The sequence below is a fragment of the Podarcis cretensis genome (genome assembly GCF_951804945.1).
Source record: "Podarcis cretensis genome assembly, chromosome: 6".
In the NCBI taxonomy this organism is placed as follows: domain Eukaryota; kingdom Metazoa; phylum Chordata; class Lepidosauria; order Squamata; family Lacertidae; genus Podarcis; species Podarcis cretensis.
The window spans coordinates 31,036,282-31,058,598 of NC_137175.1; the positions used below are offsets into that span (position 1 = coordinate 31,036,282).

The following is a 22,317-nucleotide window of genomic DNA, read 5'->3' on the forward strand; positions in this document are numbered from 1 at the left end:
TCTCAGTTGTAATATCTTCTTGTGTGTTTCCATATTTCATGTGCAAAATAGTGAGAAAACCACAACTGTTTGCCTGCCTTCTTGAAAAATTAAAGAGATCCACTAATAAATGCCTGGATGACAGTGATGGCAATGAAGGGATTATGCATCTGGTAGCATCCCTCTCTTTTTAAATATGTTTGCTCAATTACTTGACTGAACAAATTCAAACAAATGCAAGCACCTTCTTGCCAAGTGTGCATGTATTGCCTCTGGTTATGCCTTGTATCTGGTATTCAAGCATGCATGCATCTGCTTGACTGAAATTCTCAATTTTCAACATTGCCATGGCATTGCTCTGTAGGTGGAAATGGCTCCTTTTCCCTCACTGTAAGTCTTCACATTTTGTTTTCCCATGCTTGTTTCAATAAAACATTACTAGACAACTGGTGCTGTCTCATTAACATTGCCATAAGGAGTAATCTAGGGAAACGAGACAGTTCCATTGAGACTGTTTTCTTGTATCCCACCTTGATATCAGTAATTATGAAGGGCAGGCTAGAAATATATTAAATAGTAAAATAAAAATAAAAATTAAACCAAAAGTCCTTCACTCTCATTGATTTCATGGCATCGCCTCAGGCACTTATTTCTGCACAGTTATAGACAGCTCTTTATTTTTAAAAATCACAGTGCAGTTTACAGTAGCAATTATCGATAAAATTGTATGTTATAGTTTTTATTGGTACATTAAAAACTATTATTATAATAATACATAATCGTAACATAGTAGCAAACAAGATTCAAATGGCCCAGCATTAGAAAGTGCCCAAAGACAAAATGAATAAATATACTGATGGCAAGAGAACCAGAGACTCTGTGGGTAAGCAGATCCCTGGTCTGGGAGTTGGGGGAGTTCTGGAGGGGACTGCACTTCCTCTGAAGGAACAGCCAGGTACCTTGAGGTGCTCCTAGATCAATCTTTGTCATTAGAGGCTTAACCTCTATGGTTAGAAGCACCTATTATCAGTTTAGGCTGGTGTTATGTAATCACATAATATTTACCAGTCTGTGTCTATATATCTAAACATTAAATAGCAGCTTGAGAAGTGTATTTGGCAAACTACTTCCTATGGCTGAGTGGTTAAATATTAGGTAAGGTAAAGGTAAATGGACCCCTGGATGGTTAAGTCCAGTCAAAGGAGACTATGGGGTGTAGTGCTCATCTCACTTTTCAGGCTGAGGGAGCCAGCGTTTGCCAACAGATAGCTTTCCAGGCCATGTGGTCAGCATGACTAAACCACTACCAGTGCCCGGAGGACCAGGACAAGTGCCAGAGCACACAGAAACACAATTTACTTTCCTGCTGCAGTGGTACTTATTTATCTACTTGCACTGGTATGCTTTTGATGTGGGTAACATGGTGGTCTAAACTACTGAACCTCTTGGGCTTGCAGATCAGAAGTTCAGCAGTTTGAATCCACGCAATGGAGTGAGCTCCCACTACTGTGTCCCAGCTTCTGCCAACCTAGCAGTTCAGTTAAATATAAAGCTGTTTTAGAAGACAATCAAGACTCCTTATTCTAAAACGGTGTCCTAAAAAAATGAAAATACATCTCACCAGTACATGAGTTTGGTTGTCTGGTATCAACTGAAGACTATACAACAATACCCGTTGCCAGGACTGTACCATTGCCAAATGGAGTGTTTTAGTTACTGACCTGAGAGGCAGAACCCAGACAAATTCCATCTGGGACCCCAAATAACAAACAGGCACTATAATATAGAAAATCAAAATTAGCTACATAGAACATCACAAACTAGTTAGGCCTTCAAGAAGGGATCTCATATGAGTTGGTAATCTGTGCATATACCACCCTAGTCTCTTATGTGGCTTTTATAAACAGGTTATTTTGAAGTGTTTTGCTTTCCAATGGCTATTTCTCACTATCCGTAGCATGGTTATATGAAAAATGTGCACTTGTTCACTATTATTAGGTGGAAGTCAGGAAGTTCCTAATACTGCAACCCTATGCAAAAGCAAGTCCCACTGAGTGAAGTAAGGCATAGTCTCACATAAGTGGGTACAAGCTTGTGCCATTGAAAACTAATAGTCCACAGCAGCAGCAGTATTTATTTGGGCAATGGGCTGCATTGGCACAGAGAGCTCTGAGACCAATCCTGCAAAAGACAGTAACAGCTTCTTTGTTGAACTCAGTGGAAACAAGAGGAGGTATTATTATAACTGTGTGTGTGTGTGCAAATATTCCTCACATAACTTGATTTTGGGGTTTACAGATTTTCTGTGAATCTGATCCTAAGGGACAGATTACAGGATTACCCTACATTACAAAGCTGTCTAAGAATCCAGTAGCTTTGCAGTATTTCAAGCCCCCAACAATTTCACATCTACTCAAATAATGGCTCACAAACTTCACCCAGCTTGTTGCATTTTTTAAAGACACCGCATCAACTTCTTCCACTGCCACTAAAATATTATGATATGCAAGAGTTTTAAAGGTATGATAATCACTCAAACAAGATGCTACATTAGCGTATTATGATTTGTGGCAAGTGCTTTTTCTAACCAGGACAGCTGAATTCTTTTTTATTTCAGTGGAATGGCATCTTTGGTCCCATTGTGGTGTGCACTTTATTCTTTCTATCCATCTATCTATTTCAGACACATTCCATTTATAGCACTCCATCAATGTCTCTATCTTATCTATTTTCAGGCATTCGGTGTGATTTCTGTATTTCCCTTTTTACCATCTCAAGAGACCATCATTATACCTCAGAACTCCTAAAATCAATTGAGATTTATTTGCACAATGGGAATATGAAAGTAGGAAACTAGGGAATATAGAGGCTGCAAACTAGGAATAATCAGACTGAATTCTTTATTCCTTTTTTACATTGTGATTACTGACTGAAGCATTCACCCTTTATTTTCTCCTCTTTATGGCTCACCCATAGTGTGCCATGGTACATCATCACTCAATGCATCCATCCATCCATGAACTGACACTTTGTTCCTGGCTCATCAACTGTATGCTTGAGTCAAGAACTGTAAGACATGTTCTTTTCAGCATTGCTGGAGTTCTAACATACATCTTGTTTGAGTCTTCAGTGCTTACAGGAACAGTACCCATATTCTTGGTGGTAACTTTCCCTCATTGTGACTAGTGCTTTGGCCTCATTTTAAAAAAAAACTTATAACCAGAATGAACTTTCAGTAATTTATTCTGTCATAAATATATATATATTCTCTGCATACTGTCTCCTCTTACAATAAGTAACATGCATTACACTGGGGTAGCCAATTCGGTGCTCTCCACTGGCCATGCTGGCTAGGGCTGTTGGGAGTTGCAGTCCAACAATATCTCAAGAGCACCATGTTGCCTATCTATGCATTATACAAATTATGGGCAGTCCTGAAAATGGCCCTAAAAACCAGTTAAGCACTACGACAATGGTCGTCAGTGTTGCCTCAAGTTGCTTACATTTCTTTCATGGTCTGAAATCTTGGCTGATTGAGATGGAGCCCTCAACAGCAAACTGTTCAAGACACATAATGAGTTGTAAGCACATCAACAATTAAACATAACTCATAGAATGTGAAAGTGGACTGAATGTGACAATGTTTATCCATCTTCTGGAATCAAGAAAAGGTAATGTTGACACTATGATATGTTAAAGTCCCAAGTGATTAATAAGTTATTTGACGCATTGCTCCAAATAAGAGTACTTAACAAAGGTGCTGATTGAGAGAGACTACGACAATGTATGCCTCTTAGATATGCTAGCTGTTCCAGCACCAAGGACAGTGTGCTGTGAATTTTTTTCTGGAGCTAAACACATGCCAGCAGCAATTTTCAAACTCACTATCTGCCAAACACTGCAGTGAAAATACACATCTTGGCATCTTCTGAGCTTAGTAGAATCTGCCAAAATGCTGCCAATGAATCTAAAATGATGAAGAATTTTCTCTTGTCACTTCAGTATTTAGGCAAGTACTAATGTTTCCTCTTTAATGCTTTTGTCAATCTCTTGAGGTTAATGCAAATTCAGAGACCTTTGTCCTTCTCCACCTCAAGTTAATAAGCAACAAACTCAATCCATAGGGTGCTGATTTAATGATACCTCCTGGCATGTTTTATGGCTTCTCTTCTTGGCTCTCAGTCAAGGTTTATGGTTTCTAGTAGGCATCACAACAATATAAGCTGACAACCCCCCAAAATACAGTATTTCAGTAAACAGAAGATCACAATATAAAACAGTCTTTGCACCCGTTCATTATCAAATTCAGCTATCAAATATATTCAGAGGGGTCGTCATATTAGTCTATTGCAGCAAGAATCTTTGTTGTTATCAACAGTAGTTTATTTTGAAATATTTTTCTGCATTCACACAACTCACTCATGCCCAGTTGTTGTCATGGAAAGATTGTGAACAACTCCATTGGACTTGTAGGATGGTAGCCAACTTTTTAGTAATTCTTGGCTATACCAGGATAATCACCCAGACATTCTGGCATACAAGACAGAGGAATACTGATTTTTGGTGTTGTTTCTGTACAAGGAATATCTGAACAAAGAATTGCAGCCTTAAATCAAAATAAAACATCAGAGTCTAGACACAGTACTCTCAAGACACACTTCCTATTCAGACATACATAGATAGCAAAGAAATAATGAGCTCATTCTTAAACATGAGCAATATATAAACAATAATATATATTGTGGGGTTGTGTGTATATACACAACATTATATACACAATCCTGACTTCGTGCACATATTGGTTTGTTAGAAGACCACTTTCTCACATATACTTCAAATCAGTGTAAGATGCATGCATCTTCCATTTTATAGAGCTGTGGACTACTAGAGTAACTCCTTTTGTTGAATGGGGGTTTGTTGCTTTCCAGGAATCGCTATCAAGGCAACCTTAAAAACACACCATGGGCCCACAGATGGTTCTGTTCCCTTTTCCAGTGAATCCCCAAGCTCTGGGCCCATCCACCAATTAACATCTATTGTGTCTTGCTTACATAAAGGCCCAGACCTTTTATTTCCAGATTTGGGGAAGCTCAATGTTATAATAAAGTTTGAGAACCTTGCCTTTGCAGGTTGCCATCTCACTTCAACATCCAATTGAGAATGCCATCTTATTAGAAAAGTGTACCACACTACAGTCAGCTTTGAGGGCTATTTTATTCTTCTGTGGTATTGCCTACTATGGAAGATCTGCACAAAGGGCCTCTACCTCTAGTGTGAGAACTTCATAAACTGCCCTGAGACCTCCAGGTATAGGGCAGTATATAAATTCAATCTATCAGTCAATCAATCAATCAATCAATCAATAATAAATCTAATGTGTAGCAAGCTTTAGGCTATAATGAAAATGCTCACAGTTTCAGCAGAAATTAGAAGCTCCCCTCCTGCTCCACACTTTCAATTTATTTGCCTTAAAGAAATTTCCTCATTCAGGAAGCATTGTTCTTGACTGGACTTACTTTGCTTTTCCTGGTATTAGCAAACAGCCATATCTGCTTGGCTGCATCCCATCATGCTCTTATTGTATTCCCTACTTCATTTTGAACTGTTTTAATATTGTGTTGTAAAACTCCCACCCTGGAAACTTAGGGTGAAGGGAGAGTAATTATTATTAACAATATTAATCTTTTTTCTTGCTAAGACAACCCATGTGGCTAATGCAAGAAGAACTACTTTCACTGACTTTATTTTCCTTCAGTAATGACAGGACATAACCAATTCTGATTTGCTACATAGAACTGTGATGGCATCATGGCCATTACATATTCTGTGATCACCTTTTATTGATTGATTTATTGAATTTATATACCACCCTATACCCGCAGGTCTCAGGGCAGTTCACACCCATGTTAGCAACCTGGAAGGAGAAAGAAGTTCTAGCTAGGAAAAAAGTGTCACAGAAGCAGCAAAGCTGTGGTGCTAAACAGGATTGAAAATGCTGAATATTCTCAAAAAAGCATTTTGGGAAAACACCTGCTCCTAACTCATTTCTGTTCAAAAACTGAAGCAGAAGAATATTCAGTGCTGCCTTATAAGGTTTCAAGTTTTTTGTCTTATTCATTCATTTGTTCATTCATTCATTCATTCATTCATTTTCTATAACATCCTTCATCCAAAGATGACAGGGTGGTTTACAATATAAAAACATAAAATACATACCATAATAACAAACAAAAACAATACCCCTCGCCCAGTTTAAAAGGCCATAGATGGTTTAATCAGCTAAAAGCCTTGGAGAAGATGAATGTTTCTGCCTGGCACCTAAAGATATATTAGGAGCCAGGTGAGCTTCCCTAGGGGGAGCATTCTACAAGTGGGGAGCCACCCCAAAAGGCCCCCTCTTCTGTTTCTGCCCTCTAGACCTCTTGTGGAGGAAGCACACAAAGATTTTAAATTATTTCCTCCACACAGAATTCCCTGGAAAAGATTAGACTACATACACAGCATACATATGTGGCTATCTAATAACCAATGTATATACAGTTAAAGTTTCCTGGGTTCTTAACAAAGTCTATTGCATGACATAATTAATATAAATTGTGAAAGGAACACTCCTATACCATCTAGATTAGTTCTTTTTTTATTAGATGCCCATTCAGAACATTATTTACAGAGTCATGAAGTTGAATAAGTATTAAAAGACATTGCCCTCCCACAACGGCTCTGGCCATCTCTCTCCAGTAAGCACTTGACCCATGAACAATATGAAGATCCCACATCCTAATTAAAATGTAGGTCACAAAGTGATCTGCCTCCTGGATTTTGGAATTAGCCTTCTGCTGTCTTGATATGCACACCCCCTGCAGAGAGCAAAATCATTCCCCAGATGCCTTCTGAGCATGACAAGAGCTGAAGCCTAGCTGCAATAACTAGGAAAAAATTCAATCATTCATAGATGACAAGCAAAATCAACATGAAAATTTAGCGGTTACTGAGCAGCAGCAAACCTAGATTTGAATGGTTCAGGATAAAGCAGCAGAGCTGAGCTCTTGCTAACTGAGTGAACTAAATTCATTGTACTCTGTGTGACTTTTCTACTTCACTGGAAAAGCAAAACAAAAGTGAATGAGGAAAACTGTCACTCAAGAAGATTCCAGCTCCTATCAACCATTATAGGCAATGAAGTCTAAACCTTTAACGGGATCTGAACTTATCTTCTGATTTGTAAAGGCACAATCACATCTGTTTTCTATCACAGAGGAAGAAAACTTGCATGTAAAATGGGGATGGCTTTTTGGGGCCACGCTACAGAACTTGCCCATGCATAACTAAGTGAATTTAAATCAAGCTTCAAATGATGGAATAGAAACTATTGTGGGCCTACAGATTAGAGGCCTGCTCAGTCAAATCCAAAGGCCTATCTGGTCCACCATTCTATTCTCATTTTGGCCAGCTAGATATCTGCCTATGGAAAACAAACAAGCATGTATTTGTCTAAACCCCTTCTAAAGCCATCCTACATCTTACAGGAGCAAATACCATGGTTTAAATGTGTACTGTGGTTTAAATTTAAAACCAATTTAAATTTAAATTCTCTGTCTTGAATCTTCCAAAATTCAGCTGCATTGGATGACTCTGGGTTCCATTATTACATACATGGGATAAAAATGTATTCCTATCCATTTTCTCGATATCTTGCACAATTCTATACATCTCTATCATGTTCCCCCTTGTCTCACCTGTTTTATAACAAAAAAAAGCCCCAACCTTTCCTCACAGGGGAGTTTTCTGAGATTTCTCCAGCCCTACAATATGCTTTTTGAGGTGGCAACCAGAACTGGAAACAATATTTCTAGATTTCTCCTCATGGAGGAGGCACATGATTATGATTACAGGGTCTGGGGAAAGGTGGTCCTTGAAGTACTGTGGTCCTGAGCCTTTTAATGCTGTATAGGTCAAAACCAGCACTTTGAAATGAACCCAGAAACTAACTGGCAGCCAGTGTAATCAGGCCAGGATTGGTGTTACATGCTCAAACAGCCTTGGCCCAGTGACCAACCTAGATGCTGAATTCTGAACCAGCTGCAGTATATGAACTGTCTTCAGAGGCAGCCCCATGTATAACACATTGCAGTAATCTAACCTAGTGGTTACCAGAGGATAGACTACATAGATCTCAATTGCCATTTTGGCTTTCCTTCTGACTTTTGAATTCATAGAAATAGTTCTTATTTCTTACACTGACATCTTTAATTCATCAAATCAGTTATCTCAGCCAATATATGATATGAAGCTGATAGCAGTGGGAAAAAATCTTTCACAGTTAGCACAGAAATTCATCAGTAAAAGAAAAGAGAAAAAGAAGCAGCTTTTATCTCAGAGTTAAATCCAAGAGTGCAAGGCACAACGCACAAATGTGGGGGCAAAAGGATTCAACCATACGCTAGCCCCTCGACAGCCTCCACAAAGGTATGGCTCACGTGCAGCACCTGCGAACACAAGGAAGGGATGTTGGCGAGGGCTGTTTATCTCTAATGACACCAAAGGTGTATAACAGCTGGCTGGAGCAGGTTGCAGGCCAGTCTCCATCTATAATGAGAAATGCCCACTGCACTGAGAGATAAGTGAGAAGTATGACACTGGCAATTTTTATGGATGTTGAAGAATTGCAGCAATACAATTCCTCCCTTCTCAGTGACAAGCCAAACAATGTCCAAGGTGTAAAAGGAAGGTTAGTAATGGGATTCTGTAGAGCTGAGCCACAAAATATGGCACTGCATTAACCTTTATAAGCAGCAGGGCCAGGGAACAACATTTGGATGCATTTCATTACTGATTGGCTGCCTGTACGTGTTGCATGTGGAACATTTTCTCTCCCCGCTGCCCCCTCTTCTCTATCTCACTTTCCATTTTTCTCTAAGAATCAATCATCCCCAAAAAAAATTTTGGGGGGTGCCATCTCTTACTAGTCAAGACGGAAAGGTCCGGAGGAGATTTTAAAAATAAATAAATTAGAAAGTTTTCTTGTGTATATGTAAAATATAAACTATTATTCTTTTATTTATAAATACAAAATGATACCAGTTTTTTTTATGTAACTGCAATCACAACATGAGCTGAATTATAGAGGTGCAGAGTCTAACCGTCCCAGAGTACATGCAAATTGTAGTCAGGAAGCCAATCAAGGTATTGACATTTTATCTTATTTTTGCTGTGAAACTTATAAAGATTTGAAGATGTATTTCCCCTGAAAAGAAACTGGAATCCTGATGCAATTCTATTTTCCACTGGTGCAATGCTTATTTCCCCCTACCAATGTCCTCACTATGATAAATACAAAACAAATAATAGGGGGCAGGAGATTCGCTCCCCCCCCCTTCCTTTGCTTCCCATTAGAACCATCTCTTCAGAACACCCAGAGCACATTCACAGGTGCTCACAGAGTCCTTTGAAGTACTCATTACATAAAGAAGCATTTTGCAGCCTATTATTTTTTATTGTAAGCACTATCTGTTATTTGCCTCTAAAATGGATCACATTTAAATAAAAAAGGCTTCTTCAGTGCACCTACACCTACATCTCTGTGTAGTCATCATAACCTCTATATCTGAAACAAAGACAAGGAAATTTCCATTCCTTTGAGCTCTTTTGCCCAAAGTGCATCTTAGCAGCCATTCAAAGGCATGGCACTCTGTCTGTTTTTCCATCAGGCACTGTACGTAAACGAATGGAATTTTTCACTTTTTAATAGTTGCCTTATTTATGCAAAATGTTTTCAAAATGCAATGTTATTTCTGCATAAATTTCCATTAAAACAAGTCTAGGAGCTGTTGAAGCACAGCTTTTGAGCTGAAAAACTACAATTACGTATTATTTATTGCTAGATCCAAGTTGAAGAGGTGCTAAGAGTTGGCAATGTCAAGTAAAGGCATAAATAGTCTTCAGTTGAAACAATTAAATACCAACTGCAGCATGCTTGCAGGGGGAAAAAAATCTAAAATATAGTCCTTCTCTTTATTCAAAGATCACATACTCTTTATGAAGCGTATTCCAATATTTGAAATATTCTTTCTGGTCTGGATCCAGAAAACATGGAACAAAACTCTGCTTGTGTTATAGGACTTCCCTGGAGTTCTCCCCCCCCCAACCCTATTACTGCCCTTGCAAACCCCAAAGGTCACCCTCTGAATGGTGGGCAAACATTATTCAGTACATAATATTAACTGGGTTTCTTTCATTCAAGACCCACAGATACAAGACTTGGAAAACTGCCAACAACATAGCCAATGCCGTTGGGGTTGCTCAGATAAGCACCCACATTTGCTGTCTTTTCATACTGGGAGTACCCTAAAGCATGTTAAAAATATGTAGGAGCCACTCCTACATTTTGCTCCCAGTGATCTTCCATCTACTCAAAAATTGGGTCCTCACGTGGTCATTAGTTTCAGCCCTGGTTCTTGACAGCCTAACAACTTTTGCTGAAGGAGCAGAGAGTGGGAATACAGAACCCAGTTGGAGAGATAAACTGCAGGCAATTGTTTAGATAAGTTGGTTCCAAGCAATTTAGGTATACCAGCACCCTGAAGTAGGTCCCGAAAAAAATGGACAGCCAATGTAGCTTGCACAGAATAGGTACAATAGGATCAGAAGACCTAGCTCCTACAAGTATCCTTGCTGCTGTATTCTGTCCCAATTGAAGTTTCCAGACTGTCTTTAGAGGTTGCCATAGGTGGAACACATTGCAGTCATTGAGCCTGGAGACAACCAGTAAACAACCCAGATAAAGCTGACTAAAAGCATGGTTACTGCTGACACTTGTGTTTCCATGGAAAGCACAGGCTCCAGAAGCACTCCTAAGCTATAAACTTGTCCCTTGTCGGAAGTGCAACTCAGTCCAGAACGTGCAATAAACAACATCATCCAAAGCAGCATACTTTGGAACCTTAAAAAGAGCTTCTAGGGAAACTCTTGGGTCACTGGGTAGTGACAGTCTCTGCTGGCTCTCCAAATTTATTCAGAACTTTCCATCTCTAATTATTTGTACCCCAAGGCATGTTGTTACACTGAACAACAGTACAAGCTGTCTCTATACAAGTGAAAGGGTGTACACGTGTTAATTTGTACAGCTCAGCTGTTGCATACACAAATTGCGCCTTCATTGAACACTGCATCTGAATAACTGTTATGAATGTACCACTCAATTATCAGTGTACACAGACTATACACTCCTTGAATAAATACCCCCCCCAATCTTCCAAGGGGCATTTCAGCTACATGACACAAAACAGTGAGATGAATGAGTGATTTGCAAAAGGTTGGCAATTCCTGATATACATAGGTGCACAAGTATTTTAACATTTTTAAAAAACAAAAAACAAAACCCAGATGGCTTCTATATGCCACAAACATACTGCACTGGACAGATTCACCATCCACTTTTTGCTGTTCTTCTAAAGCTCCACCATGTTGACTTTCCCCTGCTTTAGTAGTTATATTTGCTACAGCACTTGTAATTTATTTCCACTTTTATTTATATTACTTCCTTTTATGAAAACCCAAATTTAAAACATGACATAAACACTGCACACATCAACTAGGATTGTTATTATCAGCCTGATGTAGAAGACAAAAAAAAGGATGACGAAAATAAATCTTCAGGCTCCTTTTGCCAAGATTAAGTGGCATTTTTCAGCAGTACAAAGCGTACATTAAAAAATAATTTTCAGAACACGATATCCAAGGAGCACTTGGGAGAGCAGAGCCATTACAGAGAGTTATACTGGAAATGTGCCTTAACAAATGCTATTATTATCTTGTACCAGTTCAGCTTCCCAGGATTGCATCGTGACTTCTGAGCAGATTTAGGAGTGATTAAGTTTACTGTGCACAAAAGCCAGCTATTTGGCAAACTGTCAACACAGCGTAATTGATATTTTAATTACGCTACTAATACATACATGCTGCTGTTCCCAACGAACCTCCTCATTGGTGTTAGACAAACAGCTTATTTACGGCTCTGATTATTGCTCCAAAGACGTTTTGCATTTATAATCAGTAATATTTTAAACTGCTTGGGGGGGGGGGGAGAGAGAAACCCAACAACACCAAATTGTTTTGCAAATGTCTAATGGCAGGAAACACCAAACACAATGCAAAGGAGAATTATTGTTCCACTTGACATGTGTTTGGTAGATGAGGCACCAGGCAACAATATCTCCATTCACAGCACTCTGCAGTTGATTTGTTTACTCTGATCAAACCATATGTGGAAGCCCAGCTTTTAGTTCAGAAGACCAGAAGAAAAGTGACAGGCAAGGAAAAATGAGGAAGAAGAGCAACGGGAATTATTAGTGCCTTAGTGTGATTCATGTATGATGGGAGATTGAAAGGGAGTTGGCATCCATCAACACTGCTGAACTGAAGACGTTAATTTGCCAGACATATGGCACCCCTTTGCATTACAAATGTGCAAGTCCATGAAAGAGAGACAGAGGGCAGCTTATGAAGAATGCTCATCTTGATCTTCACCATCCTCATTGTGCTAGAACAGATGAAGCAGCATATACCGGTAGCTTTCCATGAACACTTTCACAAACACCCTGCAAATATAAAAAATAAGAAAACCCCCCTGCCAGTCATTTTAACACATAAATGCAGGGCTGGTTCTACATTAGGCATAAGGTGAAGCAGATCTGGGGCGGGGCGGGGGGGGGGGGCGGTCAGAAAACAGCAATGTAGAAGACAGAGCAATATGGGCCATTTTGCCTGACCTGCCAAGTCTTCTTCAGACATTGAGTCGGGGCACGGGGACATTTTGTCATTTGTCTCAGGTAAAAATATTGGGTCAGATTGATGTTCCCAGAGGGGTGGGTGCTGCAAGTAGTCTCACAGGTATGTGATGGGAAATGTTGATGCATAGCACTTAAAAGCAATTAAACTGCCAAACAGAGAGCACCCTGCCTGGTTGTGTTATCATGCATATGCCATCCCTCTTCCCTCTCCATCCAGAGTGAGGGCAATCTGATAGCATTGTTTGCCCTCAGGAATATCATCAGGTAGCCTAATTTTGGTGCTATGTGGCACATGATAGTCTTATATTCATTATGTGATCTCTGATTCGCCTGGCACTTTCATTATACTCCTTTAGGCACCAGGCAAAAATGTTCCTCTTTAACCAGGCCTTTGGTTGATTAACATTCAATGCCCTTTTAAAATGTGTGTGTGTGTGTTTTGGGTTGTTCTTGTTTTTATTTTGATTATGTATTCTGTGTTCTTATATCGTGATTTTATCCTGTGAACTGCCCTGAGACCTGTAGGTATAGGGCAACATACAAATTTAATAAGTAATGATGATGATGATGATTGGCTGGGCTCATGCAGTGTAGATGAAAGCAGCTTTAAGTGCAGCATCCTGGGGAATGCATGAGACTGCTAAGACAGGTTCTTTCCAATGGATTTTTCACACCTCTTGGGAGCCTGCTTTTTCTCATCAATTAACATTCAAGTGGTAAAATTCAGCAAAGCACTAGGCATATATCCCACAGTTGTCTCTTGATTAAGTGTGGTTACAGAACCAAACAGTTCAGAACAATTACAGAGAAATGTTTATCTTGTACCAAAAGTTTTATCAAGCTGAGTCAGATTCTCAGTGGATGCAAATACAAGAGTGTAGATACAGGCTCTATTTCTCTACCTCAATTGTTCTCAAATGGGGGCTGCAGGACACCTAAATAGAAGGGTAGAATTGTTATGTAGGCAGAGCACCCAGATCCCCCATCCTCCAGCCAAGGTAAGACCTGGGAGGGTTAATTGCATTGTTAGGCTTGTTTCCACTGCCAATCTATTCTCTGCTCCCATTTCAGCACTGGTGCTCTCTCCAAGGACATCATAATGAATAGTCAAAGCTGTTTTAGCTGCCAGTATTAATGAGATCTTCCCTTTGTTTTTTGGCTGTCTTTTGTCCTACAAGGGAAGCGTGATCTGGTCACTATGCTACCTGCTGTTACTTTAAATCAATTCAGAGAGTTCACAGTGCAGCCCGTTGCTGAATGATTCAAAGTGTATGGCGTAGACATGTACCAAGGAGTACGTCTCACTGAATTCAGTGAGTAAGCTGTCCAGCTGCCTCACTGCTCACCTCTAACTCCAGGTTCCTTATGAACAAGTTTAAATTGGACCCTTCCAATACAGAGGATAGTATTCAACTAACACATCCCATAGGTGCAATGATTTCTCCTTCTCACCCTGAGCATGCCCCACACCTTCTCCAAATCTGCTCCAGATGGTTGGGGGGGACCCTAGAACATGGGGGAGCAATTAACATTGGATACAACCATGTGGCAAGGTGAGGTGATCACCTGAGGCGGCAGGATCCACAAGAGCAGCAGATCCCCTTCACAGTGTAGATTTTCACTCTCCTTCCTTGGAGGGGAGAGGGGTCATCTAATCCAAACCCCTGCAATGTAGGAATCTCAACTAATGCATCAAAGACAGGTGACCACCCAACCTCTGTTTACAAACCTCCAATGAATAAGAATCCACCACCGCCCGAGGAAGTCCATTCCACTGTTGAACATCTCTTACTGTCAGAAAGTTCTTTCTGATATTTCATCAGAATCTCCTTTCTTGTAACTTGAGGTCATTGGTTCAAGCCCTAACCCCCAGAGCAGGACAATCCCAACGGCAATGAATCTCAACAGCAAAGGGCATTCCTAAGCAGTATTCTGGTCGTAAGAGTGAGGCCTATATAGCCTCTTCTGTCACCAACTGGCATTCCCTACCACCAGGCAGAGCTCGCTGAGAAAGCTTTGAAGAACCAAGTAATTACAGAAGTGAGCTAAAGATTCTAGTATCATGTCCCAGAGCCGCAATCAGAAACTGAAGTTTTTAAGAATAATGTTAAGATACCCATCGGTTCCTGGTAATATATTAAATGTGAACATTTATGTGTGCTGGCTTTAGTACTTCAAAAATGAGGTTGTGAACCAGGCCACAGGCTCTTTTTTGTGCTAGGAAGCTGCCCACATTATGCATTTAAAACCTAAAGCCAAAATTGCTTGTGTTAGTCAAGTTTACAGGATATTGCAGAGAGGTTCTAATATAGAGAGAATAGTTGAATACTGTTATTTTCTTAATGCCAGGGGAGTCTATGGCATATCTTCCAGGCAACAGTGAACATTTTTGTCAGAGAATTTTCCACCTTGCCGAGAAATGTAGTAATTTTATTTTTATTATTCCAGTTTTTAAAACTGCTCTCCATCACATGAGATTCCTAAGGGAAAATTTAAGGATTCCAGGGCAAGTCTCATCATAAGGGGAGTGTCCAAGCTGAGCTTGTTTGGTTCTGATGCAATCAAAACAGATGCAACAAGTTATTCTTTTTTCTTCTTCTTGAAATGCAAAATAATTTCTTCCTCTTGTGCCCTTGCGACAAGACAAGCTGCTAGGTCTCATCTCAACACACATGCCGGACAGTCATCATTAATGAAGGAAAAGGGTAAAATTCTATAATGTTTGGCATGGTTTTGGGTAGCACAATTTTGTTGTTCCTTGCCAACTTCAAGTGGTGAATGTAAATTCAAACCAGTTGGTGTGTTGCTGGTTTTTTGTGGGGGGGGGGGAGGGTTGTGAGTGCAGATTTACTTAGGGAAGAATTCCGTGAGGATCAAAAGTCTGCACCGATATTGATCCCATAAGTAATAACACTATACAGTACCTGTATTTTTCAAACAGCCCTGGCTCATACTCCTTACATTAAGGGAAAGGGACCCCTGACCATTAGGTCCAGTCGTGGCCGACTCTGGGGTTGCGGCGCTCATCTCGCTTTAAAGGCCGAGGGAGCCGGCGTACAGCTTCCGGGTCATGTGGCCAGCATGACTAAGCCGCTTCTGGCGAACCAGAGCAGCGCACAGAAACACCGTTTACCTTCCCGCCGGAGCGGTACCTATTTATCTACTTGCACTTCATGCTTTCGAACTGCTAGGTTAGCAGGAGCAGGGACTGAGCAATGGGAGCTCACCCCAATGCAGGGATTCGAACCGCCGACCTTCTGATCAGCAAGTCCTAGGCTCTGTGGTTTAACCCACAGCGCCACCCGCATCCCCCACTCATTACATAGGGACACTCTAAAAACAGGCCCCAAATAATGTTGACAAAAGCCTACTTGTTTTACGAAGTTAGAACTCCGAAAGGACACAAACACACACAGCTTGAATGCACAGCAAAGAATTTAGAAGTAGCTTCTTTCAGCCATGTATAGTTGTGGTTGAGACTAAGGATATATATTTTTAAAGGCCTTAAAAGCAATTGAATGTCATCTTGCAAATATCAGCCTGGAGAAAAATGTTATGAACAAGTCATTGTACACCCCTAGGATTTTTATTTTAAAAAAGAGGTTCCAAATGAATATGCCACATTCATTACAATGAGAACATGAGTGGGGGCTGTTCAATTAAATCTCATAAAGGAGGGGAGGAAGAAACTTAAGAGAGTTAGCAAAGGTAAAATAATGTTCATTAAAAACAGAAAAACAACCTGGAAAATCCTTTGTATTCAACTTCGCACTCGTACATCATAATGTTCCAGTAAAAGCCCATTTTCCCTTGAGATAATAAAAGAATTGAATTTTTCCTTATCAGTCATCTATTTTTCTAGCTATAGCTATTACTCCCTCTCTGCAGTTGCTAGGCAACAAGAAATATTAATAGCAGCTTTTATTAGCTTAGCTTTAGCAGCAGAGTACCAGAATGAGAAAATGGAAAACATAAATGTGTTACATAAATCTTTCAACCTTTCAGGGTTTGTGTTAGTCTCTGTTTTCATAATGATTTATTGAAGTGATGGTTCATTTATGAGAAAAAGGAGTGTGAAATAAGAAAACGGAACATTACCCTGAAGGACTGTTTGAAAATAAATAATTATAGGAGGTGAAGAAAAGCTGTTTAAAACCATTTCTCTGAGTTTTATAAAATTTAAAAAGACATATTTCTTTCATTTATTGCCTTTGAGAAAAACACTAGCAAAGGATTGCAAACAGGCCTCCGATTAATACGAAAAAAGGCATCACATGTGATTGTATTTTGATTATTCTTCACCATCGACTTATATCAGGGAATTTAGTTTTTAAACAGAGACCCATTAATGAGCAGAATTTCAAGCAAGTCATAAGCAAACGCATAAAGATTCTATTCAATTGGAGGGGAGCTGACTACTGCCTTCATGGGAATTTGAGATGCTTCAAACTCCTGAACACTTTTCAAATTGCTTTCTTGTCCCCATGTCAACAATGTCTACCGTTACGTCTGAAATGCTCCAATATTTACCTCTGTTTATTTTTGTAAGGCTGCTAATTTGGGATTCAATTTGTTTTGCAGCTTGATTTGAGTGGCTTTATGCTTTGCTTTATTGCGGCAGTCGCCAGCAATAGAGGCCTGGGAAGTGTACTGCTATATTTAAATGCTAATTTATTTCTCATTGCACTTCACAGGTGTTTTTAAACATTATAACTCAGGGAAGCAGCAACGTTTTGGTTTCTGCAGAAAGATGAGAATTGTTGTCAATGCTGCCTGGATGTTGTTCTTGGGATGTTCCGGTTTATTTTTTAATTTCGAAACACCAGCAAAATGTAAAAACAAAACATAGTAAGTAATGTGCCAATTTTTTTTAAATGAACATCGTAATAAATTGCTATTTACAACAAAAATATCCTAGGCACTGCACAATGATGGGGTGGACACAATTCCTTGCCAACCAGCTCATAAATTTAAGGAAAATGAAACAAGAGAAGAGGGGACAGAGGATTTGTTTACATGTGGCAGCTGTCACAGACACTGCTTAAAACTCACCACAGTGTGATTCTTAACAAGCAGTAAGCTAGTCCTATGCAGTTGCACATGGACTGAACACCACCACAAATGTCTGAAAGGTCAGGTCTAATGCACATGAATGCCTTAAAACATGATAGCCACTATGTGGTGCAACTCAGTGGCTTCTCTGTTGTCCGATAACATGCAAACTAGCCCTCTTCCCTGGGGAAGATATAATGCCAACGACAATTTTCTGATCAGAAATTACCCCTGAGGTTCCTTCCCACTATACCTCTCTCACCCCTGGGTTGGGAGATAAGTGTGACCTTCGTGAACCGTGGCTTTGTTTCTGGAGTTCAGAAGGCCCTTCAACCATGGTTCACAGTGATCCAATGTAGGCCAGCGTTGAGGGTGAAATCACAAGAGAGTGGCAGGAGACCTTCATCATGTGACTATCTTCAGATAGTTCTACCTTTGAGTGCTGCTAGTTCACATAGAGGCATAAAATACTTTGATGTGAATTGGTCTATATTTCACCCACACTGTTCAGCTGCCATTTCCCAATGATAGTGACACCATGATACTTTGGGGGAAATGGCTGCTTGCTCCTACTAGGTGGAATCTAGGTACAGTACATGCAACCTGAGTGACATCATCTGTATGCTTCTCTCTACATTGGCTGAGGCTATGCTAGTGATGGACAGGTGTTTGAATAGGGTAGTGAAATGAAGGCTAATAAACTGAAGTTAAATCCTGACAAGATAAAGGCACTGTGGATGCCATGCCCAGGAACTAATATGAGGGTACTCTCCAATCCAGTGGTCACTAGGGGCTCAGGTGGCCTCAGAGGCATGGAGTGCCTTTTTCAACTTTGGCTTTTTCACCAGTAATTATTGTTCCTGGGCAAGGATAGTATGACCACAGTGACCCATGGTCTGGTTACCTCCCAAATGGACTACTATAAAGAGCAGTGTGTGGAGCTGTCCTTGAAGACAACACAGAGCTATTGTGGCAGGATACAGAATTTTAACCCAGTACAGTCTGATGGAATCATATCACACTGTTTCTTTTGTTGTTGTTAACATTACACTGACTCTAAAGGAATCACACTGTTTGTCTATTTGCTTCTAAGGTGAATTTAAGATGTTGGTGCTTACGTTTAAAGTCCTAAACAGCCCAAAATACTTAAAAGGAACAACCTGTCCCTATTCTAGACTATTCTAGAATGAGGAGGTTCTTCTCCATGATCCACCAGGCTAGAGTCTTCTCTGTGGTGGCACCCTGACTGTAGAATGCCCTCCCAAATATGACTGGTGCTTACATTCTTACAGCACCAGGTTAAAAATTATTTATTTACCCACATATTGTAAATTGATGGTTATATAGCAATCTGTTGTTTTCAACTCCCTTGACTTATTCCGAGTGGTGTATTTTATTATTTTAGCATTGTTCATTTTATTATTTGATTTATGGGGAGATTGTGTGTGTGTGTGTGTGTGTGTGTGTGTGTGTGTGTATAGTGCAAAGCAATAGATGAAATATAGAATAATCTCCTGAATTATTAAAGCCCATTAGTAGCAACATTGTAATCCTGAGTTCTACTCCCCACTCTTAATGGATGATTCACGTTACCTTTTACAAAAGTAGGATGACTCTAATGATTTATTCCTCTGCTTGGATTCATGAGTGAAAGCATAGTGTAGCATGCACGGCACTATCCCTAACAAATCCATTAGCACTGAGAATCTTTGCTGTCTAAATGGTTTTGCTTGGGTTTGGGCAACATGGCTCAAAAAATTGCTGTTACAGACATGTTATTCTCTCTCAGTCTGAATTCTCGATCTAATATTACTGTCCTGCCTTATAGAGATGTGAGGGTGAGCCATATAGTTTTTATGTATCAGTTGTGCTATGGATATGATCAACAACAAAAAAGTGATGTAAAAATTTAACATGCTAACTCCTGTGTCTTAGAGAGACAGCTGAACACGTCGTTTACTTGGAAGTAAGTATGCCAAGTTAGTTCTAATGAGAAATCTCCAAGGGAGACATTATCTTTATAATCATATTATTGTGACAAGGCCTGAAATGTAACCAAGGTAATACTGATTTGTGAACCCAGCACTTTCGTATGTTAAGCAAAATGCAAATAATGGACAGAGAAAATCTGCAGTGAGGTCAAAATGGAAAGCGTGTTCCCAGTGTACATGGGTGTCCCTGTCAAAGTTTCAATGAATGTAGCATTTTGATCCACATTCAAATCCAACAGTAGAAATCCAAGAAACTCCATGAGTCTCACTGACAACAGTCAAAAGAAGGGTGACTGGCAAGAGCTACAAGTCTTTCCATCAGACGGCAGTCTGCATATCAGTATTATGATTTGCATTCCTCTGGTACCAAGATCAAACCCTTAAAAGGATCTCAGGTAGTGTAACTGGCAGAAAGGCCTCTGCTACAGGCCTTGGAGAGCTACTGTGTCAAAGCATGCAGTACTGGTCTGATTATTATATGGTAAGTCCATATGGTTGGAAAGGCTAAGTGATGCCATTGCTCTGAATCTTGCCACACAGTCTGCCAGCTGCTTCCCACTTCCCTTTCTTCAAAGAGCCTGCTGTCCCCACCAATGCAGATCCATTATTTGAAAAGCAACGAAAATTTCAGAGGCTTTCATTGACATATGTGGATTTCTCAGCAGTTGCATGTGTTTGAAACTGATTGCTTCAGAATCTTGTATGGGGGAAGTGAGAAAGACTCCCACAGCCACTAGTGTTCTATTGAATCCATCAATGGACAAATAGGATGAGCATAGGTGTGGGCTGTGCTGAGGTGCAGGGTTCACTGTTCAGAGAAGGTGCCCCCACCTGATTCCCTGCACCTCTCCTTTCAAGCCACAGCCCATCCCATTCAGCTGAGTCCTCGTTCCTTGGGGGAGCCTTTTCAGGGAGCACAGGGTCTGCCGGGCAGAAGAGGCAGGAAATTCAGCTTCCACCTACCCTTTTCTGCAGGCATATCTCTGATCAAAAATTAAAATCAGATTAAATCATGTGTTCACCAAAAACACAATACCAGAAGGTCTTGCAAAATCTTGCAACATTAAAGAAGAATGCCAGGTTTCAGCTTTATGTGCCTCTGGGGATTTATACCTGTAGGGTAGCCACTAGGAATGTTTCTCTATGAGCTCTTGTAGTCTGCCTTGCACTGCTACAGCATGAACACGGGAGTATGTGCATAGAATTCTGTTGTGCTCATGGGTTCTCTAAATAGGGCCACTGTCTCAAGACCAGCTTGGCCCACTATCGAGCATGACAGGAAAGCTGTTTGCACCACATTGAACGTTCTCTCATTCCGGCTGCAATCTGTCTTTTGTTTCTGACAAATGAATGTATTTCCAAATTCCCCTCTGAAAACCCATTTCTCGTTGACAGCTCTTTAACCCAGTCTGCTCAATAGATGCCCCCCACCACCTCGCCTTTCGCACAGTCTGTCTCTCAGTGCTGCTTCAAGTTCCTCGCCAAGATGCTGAAAAGATCTCCCTGCTGTATCAGTGCTAAAGATAACGCTCTGATGATATTATTCCTGTGAAATGAACAGCTAGAAAGTGCTCAGCAACCTTCTGGAGGCTCATATCTCTCTGCATACTGTGAAGGGGCTAGGGAAGGGGCGGGGGGGGGGCTGCCTGCTCAACTGAAAAATAAAAGCAATCCATCACATTGGTATGAAGTTTGCTTTTTTTCTTGCCCCGTTTTGTTAGCTACCCCTTCTTTTACCCACCCTCATATTTCTTATCCTCCATTCCTTACTTATTTCCATCTTACTCTTCAATGCCTAGAAGATCTAACAAGGCTTCACCCTTTCCCCAACCAACTCCCGGTTTTAAGTCTTGTACCAGGGCAACTGAGGCTATTTCCATCTCAAAACCAGGCCAGAAATCAGACTGGAACAGATTCAATTCATCAGTCTCATTGAAAAACTGCCTGGAGTTGAAATGCTACCAACCACTCTGAAACCAACTCAATAATGGTTAACTAGCCACTAGGTGAAGGTCATCCAAAACAGTGAGTCCAAGCCAGATTTCTTCAATAAAGGGTTAACTAATGCCTCTTTCAAAATGGACATATGTTTCAGGCAACTCTTCCACCCAGTCTGAGATATTCTCAGCATCTACAACCTCGCCCCACACACTCACACCAAACAATGAGAAGATGGAGTCCAGGGCAGGACATATTGCTAACCAGTGGCGTAGGAAGGGGGGTGCGGTGGGTGGGTGTGGGGCACCCTGGATCACTGAGGGGGGTTACAAAATGGCAAAAATATGTGTTTTTAAAATAATAATAAAAATTGGGTTCATGGCACTAGGTGAAGTGGGGGGCACTGGGCGCCACACCGTGGGGCCTGCAGATTGCCTGAGCCACGCATCTCTCCTGAGGGGAAGGCAGTGGGCAGACTGCCTGCAAGCTCCATGCTGCTTTTTCAAGCAGCGCAGGGCCTGCATCTGCCCACCGCCTTAGCTACCCTACAGCTGGGGGGGGGGAGAGAC

At 40.6% G+C, this 22,317-nt stretch overlaps 1 protein-coding gene and 1 long non-coding RNA gene across 8 annotated transcripts in view; one reads left to right on the plus strand and one right to left on the minus strand.

Moving 5' to 3' along the window:
• Positions 1–22,317, minus strand: part of TOX2 (TOX high mobility group box family member 2) — a 259,364-nt gene that overhangs the window by 68,126 nt on the left and 168,921 nt on the right. The gene's annotated exons all lie outside the window — the stretch shown is intronic.
• LOC307218159 lies at positions 15,228–21,594 on the plus strand. The gene is made up of 3 exons (XR_013839836.1): positions 15,228–15,346; positions 17,462–17,615; positions 21,206–21,594. It is a non-coding gene; the product is annotated as an uncharacterized lncRNA (long non-coding RNA).